Here is a 12,922-nt window from a genome sequence, read left to right as displayed (position 1 = left end):
CTAGGCTGTAAATTCCATGAGAACTAATTTTTTTAAAATACTATTGTAAATCTAGTGCCTGGGCCATGGTTGGGACTCAAAAATTACTTGTTGAATACAATGAATTAAATAAATCTCTCTAAAATCTATTTATTCTTTAATTTTCTGAAAGTAGGTATAAGATGAACATTACATTAAGCTTTAATTATTAATGTTTGTCAGCATTTTAGAGAAATTTGTTTCCAGCTACTGTTTTCTAATAGGCAGAACATACTCCATTTTAAACACTATTACAAAGGAAACTAAAACTTTGAAGACTTAGTTCATATATTTGGAATATGTAGTTCTGCATCAGCCAAGACCATCAGGGTCTTTTCCTCTTCTTTTGTACTAACACAAAATTGCATGAAATCACATGTTTAAACTGCCTAGCCCAGGATCTGGATAACAGTGGAATAAAAAAGAGTTTAGTTCTTTTTGACCATTTCCAGGTCCGTATTTAACTAGTTGTACCATTTTCCAATTTCCATCCAGAATAAGAAATAATTGGATTGAATTTAGATGATGGTTAATTTTATGTGTCAACTTGACTGGGCTAAGAGATGCCCAGATAGCTGGTAAAACACTATTTCTCAGTGTGTCTGTGAGGGTGTTTCTGGAAGAGATAAGCATTTGAATCAGTAGACTGAGTGAAGAAGATTAGCCCTCACCAATATAGGCAGGCATCATCCAAACCTTTGAGGACTAAATAGGAGAAAAATGTGAAAGGAGAATTGTCTCTTTCTTGTCTTGAGCTGAGACATCTATTTTCTGCCCTCAGAGATTGGACCTCTTTGTTCTTGGGCCTTACGCCTCTGAGACTCATACCAGTGCTACCCAACCCCTATTCTCAGACCTTCGGACTCAGACTGAATTATAACACGAGCTTTCCTGGCTCTCCAGCTTGCAGACAGACTGTGGGACTTCTTGACCTCTATAACCATGTTAGCCAATTGCTATAATAAATCTACTTTATATGTCTCCTTCGGGTTCTGTTTTCCTAAAGAACCCTGACTAGTACAATTAATAAACATCATCAGTCTTATATTTAGATGTTAATGCAATGTTTCAAACTGTGGTTTAACTGACTATGAATTTTATTTACTGAGATGGAAGGAAACCAATATAAAAAAAAGCATAGGCTAGAATAGAATAGAATAGAAAATACTGCACATTTTAAGAATAATCGAAGTTTTGAGAAATGGTTGTTTCAGATGTGTGCGTATTGTGTGCACACAGGGTTGCTTGTAAAATGCGTTCTGTTCTATGGTTGCAGTATAGAAAGTGTAAAGAACACTGGTTTAGTACTGATTAATCAATACATAGACTACATTTAAATCTTTCTCTTTTTAAGTGTGGTTATTATTATTGAAGACTACCCTTTGCGTTTTTAACTGCTGAGCCCCACATTGCATTCTAAGGTGCAAACAAGCTTCCTAGGCATCTTTGTTTCCCTTGGTGTAGACCATAGAAGCACAGATGGCATTCTTTGCCTTAATATAATTTGCCTCACTTTCTCAGACTCAAAGTTTTTCTTCAGACTTGATTACTAATAAATCACAAACCTGCTAGTTCCATTCTGTCTCTGAAACAATTCATATGTGCCAGTAGTGCTAATTATGAACAGTAAACAATATTATCACACAAATTCATGATAACATATGTACAATGCTTTCAAAACCACAATTCCTGTTCCTAACTCCCTTTGCAACAATAAAAAGCAGCTGTTTTGGAATTTTCCTTGAGAGTCAACAATCCCACCCCTGCTCAAAACTGAAAACATAGTAATGGAAACAGAATAGAATATATAGATAATATCCAATCTCAAGAGGGCAATTAAGGTTTCTAAGAACACTCAGAATTAATGATATTGAATTTCAAGAATTTTCAACTATGTCTATCACTGGACATTTTTTCATAATGATATTTATATCTGAAGCAAACTAGGCCCTTGATGTTAGTCTCTTAATAGTTCATTATAAAAATAAATAGACTTGCACAAGAATCCAAAATTCTTCTGGTTTGATAAGCTCTGAAATGGGAAATATTATAGTGCACGTATATTCTTGGAAGGTCAGAAATTTCTGTGAAAAACATTAAGTTAATAGTTGATTTTGATTTCAAGCTCATTTTTTTTGTGATAAAATCTGATACCTGTGGTTTAGATTCTATAGTAATTTGAGTAACTGTTTAGTAGCTACTTGGATATCAAAGTGATGATGTATTGTGGGAAACAGATTTATGTTATATTTAAATAAATAGAAGAACAGAAGATTACTCTGACGTCCAAATGCTCTGTGAATGTGATTAACTTATGTTGGAAGCTAAGTGTTTGATTTTTTAAAAATCAACTTTATTAAGGTTTATTTTACTTGCAATAAAATATTTTATTTTAAGGATATCATTGATGAATTTAATTAAATGCAAACACCCTTGAGAGTACTACCTCAATCAAGGTATAGTATCTTTCCATCACCCCTGAAAATTCCCTCGTGTGTCTTTTTTTCATGGGTCCAGCTGCTCCACGGCACGTGGGATCTTCCCAGACCGGGGCACGAACCCGTATCCCCTGCATCAGCAAGCAGACTCTCAACCACTGCACCACCAGGAAAGCCCTCCCTCGTGTGTCTTAATCACCCTCACTTCTGGCTGGAGGCCACCACTGATTTACTTTCTATCACTATAGATTAGATTTGCCTCTTCTATAATTTCATACAATTGGAATCATACAGTAGGACTCTTTTGTGTCTGGTTTCTTTTGCTTGGTTTGTTTCTGAGATGCATTTATGTTGTTGAATGTAACCAGTAGTTTGTTCTTTTTTTACTGTTGAGTGGTATTCAGTTGTGTGTATAAACTGCAATCAGTTAATCCATCTATCTGCTGAGAGGCAGTTTCATTGTTTCCATTTTGGGGTTTTTATGATATTTACTTATAAATTTTTGTGTAGACATACATTTTTATTTCTGTCAGGTAAACAGAGTTATAGTTCTAGATGATATTAAGTATATGCTTAAATTTATAATAAATTGCCAAAATAATTTCCAAAGTGTTTGTACTATTTTACTAGCAAATATTGAACACTTTAATTGTTCCATAGGCTCATAAATATTTTACATGGCTACCTGTTTTAATTTTGTCATTCTAGTGGATGTGTGTTGCTATGTCATTGTGGATATAATTTGCATTTTTCTGAATGCTAGTGATGTTAAGCATTTATTCATATCTTCATTGATTATTTACATATATTCTTTTGTTAATTTTTTATTCATGTTACTATTTCACTTTTAAATTTAGTTATTTTTCTTATTATTGTGAGTTATTTGTATATCATATATTATATACAAATTTTTTGTCAGGTTGCAAATATTTTCCCCCAGTCAGTGACCTGATTTTTAAGTTTTAAAGGTGTCTTTGGAAGATCAGATGTTTTTAATATTGATAAGGTCCAACTTATCAATTTTTTCTTTTACAATTTGTGATTTTGGTGACTTATTAAAAAGAGATTAGCCTAGCCCAAGTTTGAAAAGATTTTCCCCTTTGTTCCTCTACAGAAGTATTGTAGTTTTATATTAATATTTATGTCCATAATCTATTTTGAGTTAATTTTTGTGATGGGTGAAATCATAATAAAGGCTTATTTTTTCCAAATAGGAGTCTAGTTTTCCAGAATTATTTTCATTACCTTAGAAGCTTGATTAAAAATCAATTGACTAGAAATGTGTAGGTCTATTTCTGGGTTCTAGACTTTAACACTGATTTTGGAGTTCTCGACTTTAACACTGGTGTGTGATCATCATTATGCAACACTTCACTGCCTTAATTACTGTAGATTTAAAGTAAATTGTTAAATAGTGTTACTATTCCATCTTTTTTCTTCTTTTTCAAAATTATTTCAGTTATCCCATGTTCTTTTTATTCTCATTTAAATTATAGAATAAATTAATCACTTTCAATTAACAAAGTCTGCTGAGATCTTGATTAGAATTCATTAAATTTATGTATCAATTTAGAAAGACATGAATGAAAGACTTGTGAACTTGAATGTTGGTAGCTTCAAATTAGACACAACCCAAATGCTTGTCAATAAACAAACCATACCATATCTATACAATGGAATACTATTCAGCAGTAATAGAAAGTGAGCTGCTGATGTAAATCATACTTATCTCTCTCATTTTATGCTGAACTAAAGCCAGACAACAGAAAGTACCTGCTGGATGATTGCATCTATATAATGTTCAAGAACATAATAAAACTAATCATAATGATAGAAATCAGAGTATTGGTTGCCAGGTTTGGGGGAACCGAATAGGAAGAGTCACAGAAAAGTTTCTGGAGTGAGAGGCAAGTTTCTTGATCTGACTGAGGGTTACACAGGACTCTTCATCTGTCAGTATTCATTGAACTGTGTACTTAAGGTTTGTGTACTTTTTTTGTGTAAAAAAGTCAATCTTTCCAATGACTTTCATGGCCCTACACAATCTAGCCTCATTTTATCCTTGTATGCTTCACTCCCTAATACTTACCTGTACGTTTATTACATCCCAGACACACAAGCCTCTATGGTTTTTATTGAATGTTCAAGTGTGATCAGGCCTTAGAGCGTTTTTTATTATTATTACTTTTTTACTTATTCTTTTTCTTTTTTTAAAGATATTCGCTTGGACTGCTCTCATGTCTCCTTCAGGTCTTTGCACAAATACTACCTTCTCAGTGATGACTTCCATAACAATACCATTTAAAATTGTTACCTCTCTCCTCCTTCATTCTTTCCTTCTTTTCTTCTTTATTTTCCTCCAAATCACTTATCAAAATCTGACATTTCATAAATTTTCTATATTTGTTTATATCCAACTAAGCCTCATGAAAGCAGGGACTTTTGTCTTTTTTCTTTTCTCCAGTGCCTAGAATAGTGCCTGATATATATTAGGATCTGATTCATCAATCCTCCCAAACTGGTATAACTGGATATACCAGGGATCCATTGATCCTCTCAAGTTCTTTTCTCTTTCTCTGAAATACTTCAAATATCTAGTTTTGAGCCTCTTTAGGGTGCTGTAGGACACACAGATTTATTACTTGGCTGCAGCTTCCTTGTTTATGCTCTAGGATCCAGTGTTTTTCCCAAGTTTTAGTTCAGAAATTCTTTGTGTTTTATTTTCTAATTGTTTGAAAAGTACCATCCTCCTTTCATTTGTTGTTATTAATTTTTTTCTCCATTTATCATGAATTCACTGGAGTCTCAGATGAAACACATGATACCCATGTATGTTCGATCCATCATTTTACACTAAAAGTCTTTTTTAATCAGTTAGAAACCAGTCTGAGGCTAGTCCTTTACAATAATGAAGTCCAAGCAATACTCGGTATCATTTCCCTTTACTCTCCTTTCAGTTAGAAGAATGATTTTGTCATATGCTCAAACTAAAATATGTATGAAAGGAAGTTGTTATTTTGCATGACAATGTTTTGCAAAACTTAAACAATTTTATTTTAGAATAATCTAATCACAGTACTAAACTCTTTGTGTTCTCAATCCAGCAGAGTATTTACCTCTGATTTTTTTCACCTGGTCAGACGGCAGAGAATGAGCAGTCTGAATTTGGGATAAATCTATAGCTGTTGATGATTAAGGAATTCTTGGAGATACAGGAAATCTGATGAAAAATTCTGACTATAATTATCATTGAATATCTTCACTTTGATCATACCCTGTTCTGATAAACCAAATGAAGTTTTGTTTTGTTTAGTGGCAAGAACTGAGTTTTTTTGTTTTGAACACACAAAAGAATGGTAAAGTGGTCCATGAAATCTTAGACGGGAGAATATGTCTTGCAATAGAGATCTTTCAAGTGGGCCATTCACTGGCATAGAAGTTTATTAAGCAATGGGTCAGATTACTTTGATGGGAAAGTCTTCTGAGGAATAGGAGAGATCTCTAACCCCTGTCAAATGCTAGCATCTGAGAGATTTCTGCAAGTGCAGGTTGGGCCATTAAAAAACTAGCATCTGAGAGATTTCTGCAAGTGCAGGTTGGGCCATTGAAAAACATTATTTACAGGAAGTTATATGGGCTGTTTATATACCTGTTTTAGCTAATGCACCATTAATTTTGCCATCTTTGACCTCAAAATAAGTGGACTTGATTTCAAATCCTGGCTTTATCCTTTATAAGCTTGTGACTGCAGGCAAGATACATCAATATATAGCATCTCAATTATCTGATGTGTAAAATCATGAGGTATTATTTCAAGGGTAAGTGGTAACTTTTTAAGCGATATGAGGCATGTAAAACACTTATTTGTCACAAAATAAATGTTTTATAAATTATAACATTATTATCATCATTATAATTTCAACAACTGCATCTCACTACATGGATGTAATTGTACTCATTTTATATTAGGTATCTTTTTTTTTGCGGAGGAGAGGAGTTTTCCTCTATGCTCCATTTTTTTGGTCCAGGTCAGTGGCTGAAGAAAACTCATAGCTAATCTCTTCAAAAGGAACATGCCAGTTTCAAGTAGGTTATAGCTCTGGGATGTATCTATTTTTCTATACATTGTGATTCCTTTTCCTTTACTTTTCAGGTATCTTTAGGAAACAAAAATCATGTTCATATTTCTAGTATGAGTGAGTTGACAGGAACAAAGCATTTAGCAAAATAGCATAAAAGGCAAGTTTGCAGCAGCCTAGAATAAGAAAGAGATCAATGCCCCAAAGCATTCTGTAATATATTCTGAGTGGTAGAAAAAATACTCCCTTTCTGCCAGCTCTGAGAAATCTTGGCACACATGTAAAACCAGCTATACAATGGCAAATGAGTAAGGAATTGCCAACTGTATTTGTACTCTGGGTAGTTCCCATTCACATGCCTGCAGTAGCCATCTCATAAGAGTGTCTTTTCAGAGCATTAGGGAACAAACATGGATAGACCATGCCCAAACCACACATCAAACTGTGGAAGTAAAGTCATCCTCTCTTCCATAGAATAAAGAAGTGGACTGATTAAAAAAGAAAGTTTCAGTATCCTACTCACCAATGCTAAATCCCTGCTTTTACAGAATAGAACTCTCTAAAGGTCTAGTCCCCAAATACTGAATTAAACACTCAAACACTCAGAATTAAAACAAAGAACAAGAAACAAACATAATCTTCAACATGCTCAAAATAGCACTAGCAGAGTATGTTTGCTTTAGTTCAACAAAAGGAGATCAGCATTTTATAACTTAAAAAAAAATCATCACAGGGCTTCCCTGGTGGCACAGTGGTTGGGGGTCCATCTGCCGATGCAGGGGACGTGGGTTTGTGCCCCGGTCCAGGAGGATCCCACATGCCGTGGAGTGGCTGGGCCCGTGGGCCATGGGTGCTGGGCCTGCGTGTCTGGAGCCTGTGCTCCACGGTGGGAGAGGCCGCAGTGGTGGGAGGCCTGCGTACCACAAGAAAAAAAAAAAATCATCACAGAAACACAAAACTCCTAGAAATGCAAAGTTTTTTTTAAAAAAATAATAGACTATTTTTAGCAGTTTTATGTTTATGGAATAACTGAGCAAAAAGGACAGAGTTTTTATTCTCTCCATAGTTTCGTATTTTCTAGAATATAATCTAATGGAATTATATGGTATGTAACCTTTTCAGATTGGCTTCTTTCACTTAGCATTATGTATTTTTAACATTTCTCTATTATCTTTTCATTGCTTAAGAGCTGATTTCTTTTTATTTTTGAATAATATTTTGTCATATCAATGTACCACATTTTGTTTCTTCATTCACTTATTGGAAGACATGTTAATTGCCTCCGAAGTTTAGTAATTATAAATAAAGATTCTATAATATTCAGGTACAAATCTTTTGTGTGGAAATCAGCTTTCATCTTATTTGGTTAAATGCCAAGGAGCATGATTGCTGGATCTTATGGTGAGAGTATGTTTAATTTTATATGAAACTACCAAACTGTCTTCCAAAGTGGCTATGCTAGTTTGCATTCCCTTCAGCAGTGAATAAGAGTTCTGTTGCTCTGTATCCTCAGTAGCATTTGGCATTGTCTGTGTTTCGGATTTTGACCATTCTAAGAAGTGTATAGTAATGTCTCTTTGTTGTTTTAATTTGCTATTTCTAATAGCATATGAGATTTATCATTTTTTCACATGCTTATTTCCTACCTGCATATCCTCTTTGGTGAGGTGTCTTTTCAGATGTTTGCCCTTTTCTAAATTGGGTTTTTGCTTTATTATTGTTAAGCTTTAAGATATCAGTTCTTGCTTACTCGGTCTATACAAAAGACCCAGAATAGAGAACATAATATTGAAGAAGATGAACAAAGACTTACAATAAAGCTAAAATAATCGACAGTGTAGTATTGCTTTGGCAAAAGTAGAAACAGGCTACTTCTGTCATTGTCTTATAGTAGACTGTCAATTGAACAGATAAACCTACTGCAAAGCAAATGGCATATGGATCTCTGATAAGCATATAAAAAGCATATCATGGAAAGTTTCTCTCAGAGACGGGTAAAACTGGATAAGAAGCTGTAGAAGCTTCAGGAATTGCAAGTCTCAGCTGCAAGCACTCTATGCTGACCCCCTGGTGGGATATATTTTGTTAGATTTAATTTAAATGGTGTTTTGGTTTTAATTTCAAATTCCAATTGTTCATTTCTTGTGTATAAGAAAGAAGTTGACTTTTGTGTATTAATCTTGTATCTGGCAGCCTAACTATAATTGTTTATTAGTTATCGGTTTGTTGTTGTTGTTTTTAACTCTGTGATTTTCTACATAAATAATGATGTCATTTGAGAACAAAGATAGTTTTATTTTCCCCCTCCTAATCTGTTGACCTGTTATTTCACTTTCTTGTCTTATTACATTAATTAAGGCTTTCAGGACAATTTTGAATAAGAATGGTAAGAGGGATCATCTTTACTTTGTTCCTAAACTTGAGGGGGCTATGTTCTAGTTTGGTGAGAATAGGACTGAGTTGACGCCCTGCATTCAATTTGTGCTTTTCCTGGAATTTCTTTTCTGTTCTTTCCGGAGGGGGAGGGCCGAAAAAAGGACCATTCCAGGGCGCGGCGCTGGGCTTGCCACATTTGGGAGCGCCGCCTGAAGTTGGGCGCACAGCCTCCCGACGCCCTGCCGTTGGGCTGGTGGAGGCCGCAGCACTGCTAGGGTTGTATCAGTCCTCCTGTTTGCACTATTTCTTTTTGCGACCATGGCCCCGCCTTAAGTATTTCTAATTAAGAAACAAAACCTCAGGAGACCGAAACTTAACCAGCCGCTCTCGCTTCTATAATTACGCCTGCTGACCCCCCCCCCGCCCCGCAACCGTCCAACCAATCAGACGGCGACTAGTGTCTCTGTTTAAAAGTCAACCAATCGGCGACTAGCGTCTTTGTTTAAAAGTCAACCAATCGGCGACTAGTGTCTCTGTTTAAAAGTCAACCAATCGGCGACTAGTGTCTTTGTTTAAAAGTCAACCAATCGGCGACTATATTTGTACCGGTCTATAAAAGAGCTGTACTAATCTCCGCCAGGGCCTCTTAGCGTCACGGGCAAGGAGTGCGCGGAGGTCCAGGTTCGAACCTGCAATAAATGACCCTTGCCGTTTGGCTTTGACTCTCGACTCTGGTGGTCTTGTGGAGGGGCCTCGCGACCTTGGGCATTTCAAACTTAGTGGTAAAGCATCTATTTTCTTACCATCAAGTATGATGTTAGCTGTAGATTTTTTGAAGGTGTGAGTTTTAGTAGATTGTATCTTTCAAGGAATTGGTCCGTTAATTTAGGTTATCAAATTTGGGGGCAAAGAGTTGTTCATAATATTCCTTTAATATTCTTTTAATGACCTGTTATCATCCTGTTAATGTCCATTTAGTATAGACATAATATAAATCTTACTAAAATGGAATTTCTAGCCTCTTCTTTCTCTGAGAAGATGAAGAACTTGGCTTTTTAAAAATTCATGTGTTGTGAGGCACCCAGAGTGTAGGTTACATTTTAAGCTGATGCCATTGGAAGAGGAAGTTGGTACAGGCATAGGCTTTGATTTTTGAAGCATGTCAGTATTTTCTACATTCCAAATAAAGTTGAATAAAGAAGATTATGGAAGTAAACCCTAAAATTAAATACAAAGGTGAACAAATTAACTCTACATGAAATTAATGAACATAAACAAGTAAAATGCTTTTCTCAAGAAAATGTTGAATACTTTGTGTGAAATTATTGATGTATTAATACAAACTAAAATCAAAAAGAATTTCAAAGTCATCCTGACCTTAACTTAGTAAGTTTTCTTTTGGATATAGTAAGCTTCTTGTATATTTATTTGCCATTTTTCATCAATTTTTGAAAGTTTTTAGTCACTAGCATTTCAAACATTTTCTGCCCTGTTTTCTCTTTTGTCTCCTCCTGGTACTAAGATGTATATTTAGAAAACTTGGTAATCCTCACAGTATTATAAGGTTCTGTTCATTTTCCTTCAACTTTATTCTCTTTATTCTGCTTGTATAATTTCTATTGCTCTACCTTCAAATTCACAGATTTTCTTCTGCCATTTCCAACCTGCTCTGAGACCAATCAAGTGGATTTCTTACATCAATAATTATTATTTTCAGTTGTAGGATTTCCATTTGTTTCTTATTTATAACATTTACTTCTCTGCTGAGATTCTTTATCTCATTTATTATGCAAATATTTTATGTCTTTTGAAATATCTATAACAATTCTTTTAAAAGTTTTTTTTGATAATTTCAACATCTAGTTCATTACAGTGTCAGTTCCAGCCCCCCTCCCACCAACTTTATTGAGGTATAATTGACAAATAGAGTTGCATATATGTGAGGTATACAACATGATGGTTTTATATCTATACATCATGAAATGAGTGCCACAATCAAGCTAATTAACACACCCATCACTACACATAGTTACTTTTTTTTGTGGTGAGAACACTAAAACCTACTCTCTTAAAAATTTGGAGTATATAATATTTAATGTAAAAATATATAACAGTGTTATTAACTATAGTCACCATGCTGTACATTAGATCCCCAGAAATTATTCATCTTATAACTACAAGTCTGTACTCTTTAACCATCATATTTCCCTTTCCTATTCCCCTAACTCCTGCCAACCACCATTGTACTTTCTGCCTCTTCAAGTTTTACTGTTTACTAAACTATTTTATTATCCTCACTTGCATTTTGATATGACTGTATGATTCATTCTATCTAATGGTGTATGAGTAGAAATGATGTGTGCTATTTCCATCAGGCCCTATAATAACCTCCCTTTTTAAAAAAATCTTCTGATTATTTTCTCAGTTTATTGTTGAATGCATAGAACTCTGAAAACCTAGAGTTGAATATATCTACAGAGTGGATGGATTCTGAGGAGGATCCAAATAAAAGGCTTTTCACCAATCAGAAGAATCCATATATTTTTATTATGCGAATAAGAATTAAACTGTTATTGAGATAAGCCATAGATATTATGGGATTAATTTTTGAAGAGCTAGCATTACTCTGATACTGGAATTAATACACATATTATTTCCAGATAAAATATGTCAAAGTAAGTGAGAAAGTCAAGAAAGAGGAAGAAAGGGGAATCATAAAGGAGGGGTCCTTTTTAAGATAGACAACAAAGGACAGCAAAGTTGTGGGATGAGTTAAATGTATATATGCTTCTTGCTTTTTTCAAAATATTTATAACAATTAGAAATTGTTTTATGTATTTTTCTCCATTCAACCATGGCAAAATCTCCAAGAAGTCACAGAATTATTGTCACAAAAGAGAGTACGCAACACTTAGTTAAATAAATCACTAAATGTTGAGTTCCACTAAGTCATATTTATCTCTGTAATATTTCTTGAACCTATATTCTCTTTATATTCACTGACATTATTTTTTCAGCTTAGTCACTCAATACTTTTAGCCAGAAATTCTGAATAGGGCTTCCACCTCCCACTTTTTCTCTTTCTCTCTAGTACCCATCTGCTTTTTTTTTTTTTTTTTTTGCAGTACGCGGGCCTCTCACTCTTGGGCCCTCTCCTGTTGCAGAGCACAGGCTCCAGACGTGCAGGTTCAGCGGCCATGGCTCATGGGCCTAGCGGCTCCGTGGCATGTGGGATCTTCCTGGACCAGGGTGCGAACCCATGTACCCTGCATCGGCAGGCAGACTCTCAACCACTGCGCTACCAGGGAAGCCCTACCCAACTGCTTTGAGAGTGATATTTCTAAAACTCAGTATGATTTTAGCTGCTCTCCTGCTTAACTTTTAATATGTCATCATTGGCCATAACCTCAAGTCTAAGTTCCATACTAAGTCATTAAGTGTTCTTTTTCTTCCCTACCCACTCATACTTCTCTTTGGAAACACATCTCAGACTGTATGCTCTAGGCATAGTTAACTATTTTCAGATAACTGAATGTATCATGCTTTCTCACCACTGAAGCACACTTCACTTTTTTCTTTACTTTGCCCTTAAAGCATCTCTTCGTTTTTCATTTGTGGTATGAGGCACTTCTGACAAACATAGATCACAGAGCTTGAAAATGTAAGTTTCACCTATAAATAAAGGAATAGAGATCAAAAGGTATTAAGTTAGCCCAAATCATAAAGTTCGTTAGGGGAAGATCTATGAATATCCCAGATCTTCTGATTGCAAGCTTTATTCTCATTCTAGAATAAAAAAATCAAAACATAACAAAACAGCTTCATATAAAATCTTCGGTTCTTTATAGTTGATTGTTGTGATTTTGTGCAAATATTTCTAAATTATTCTAAGTCTCAGATTTCTGTAAAATGGAATGTATATAACACCTATGTTACAAAGTTGTTGTGAAGGTTAGATGAAATAATTATACAAAAAATTTTGTTCTAACTTCAAGAGGCTAGAAATATGAT

This window comes from Stenella coeruleoalba, assembly GCF_951394435.1.
Source record: "Stenella coeruleoalba genome assembly, chromosome: 1".
NCBI classification, from domain to species: domain Eukaryota; kingdom Metazoa; phylum Chordata; class Mammalia; order Artiodactyla; family Delphinidae; genus Stenella; species Stenella coeruleoalba.
The sequence above is the reverse complement of the archived record's forward strand: the minus strand, read 5'-3'. Positions refer to the sequence as shown.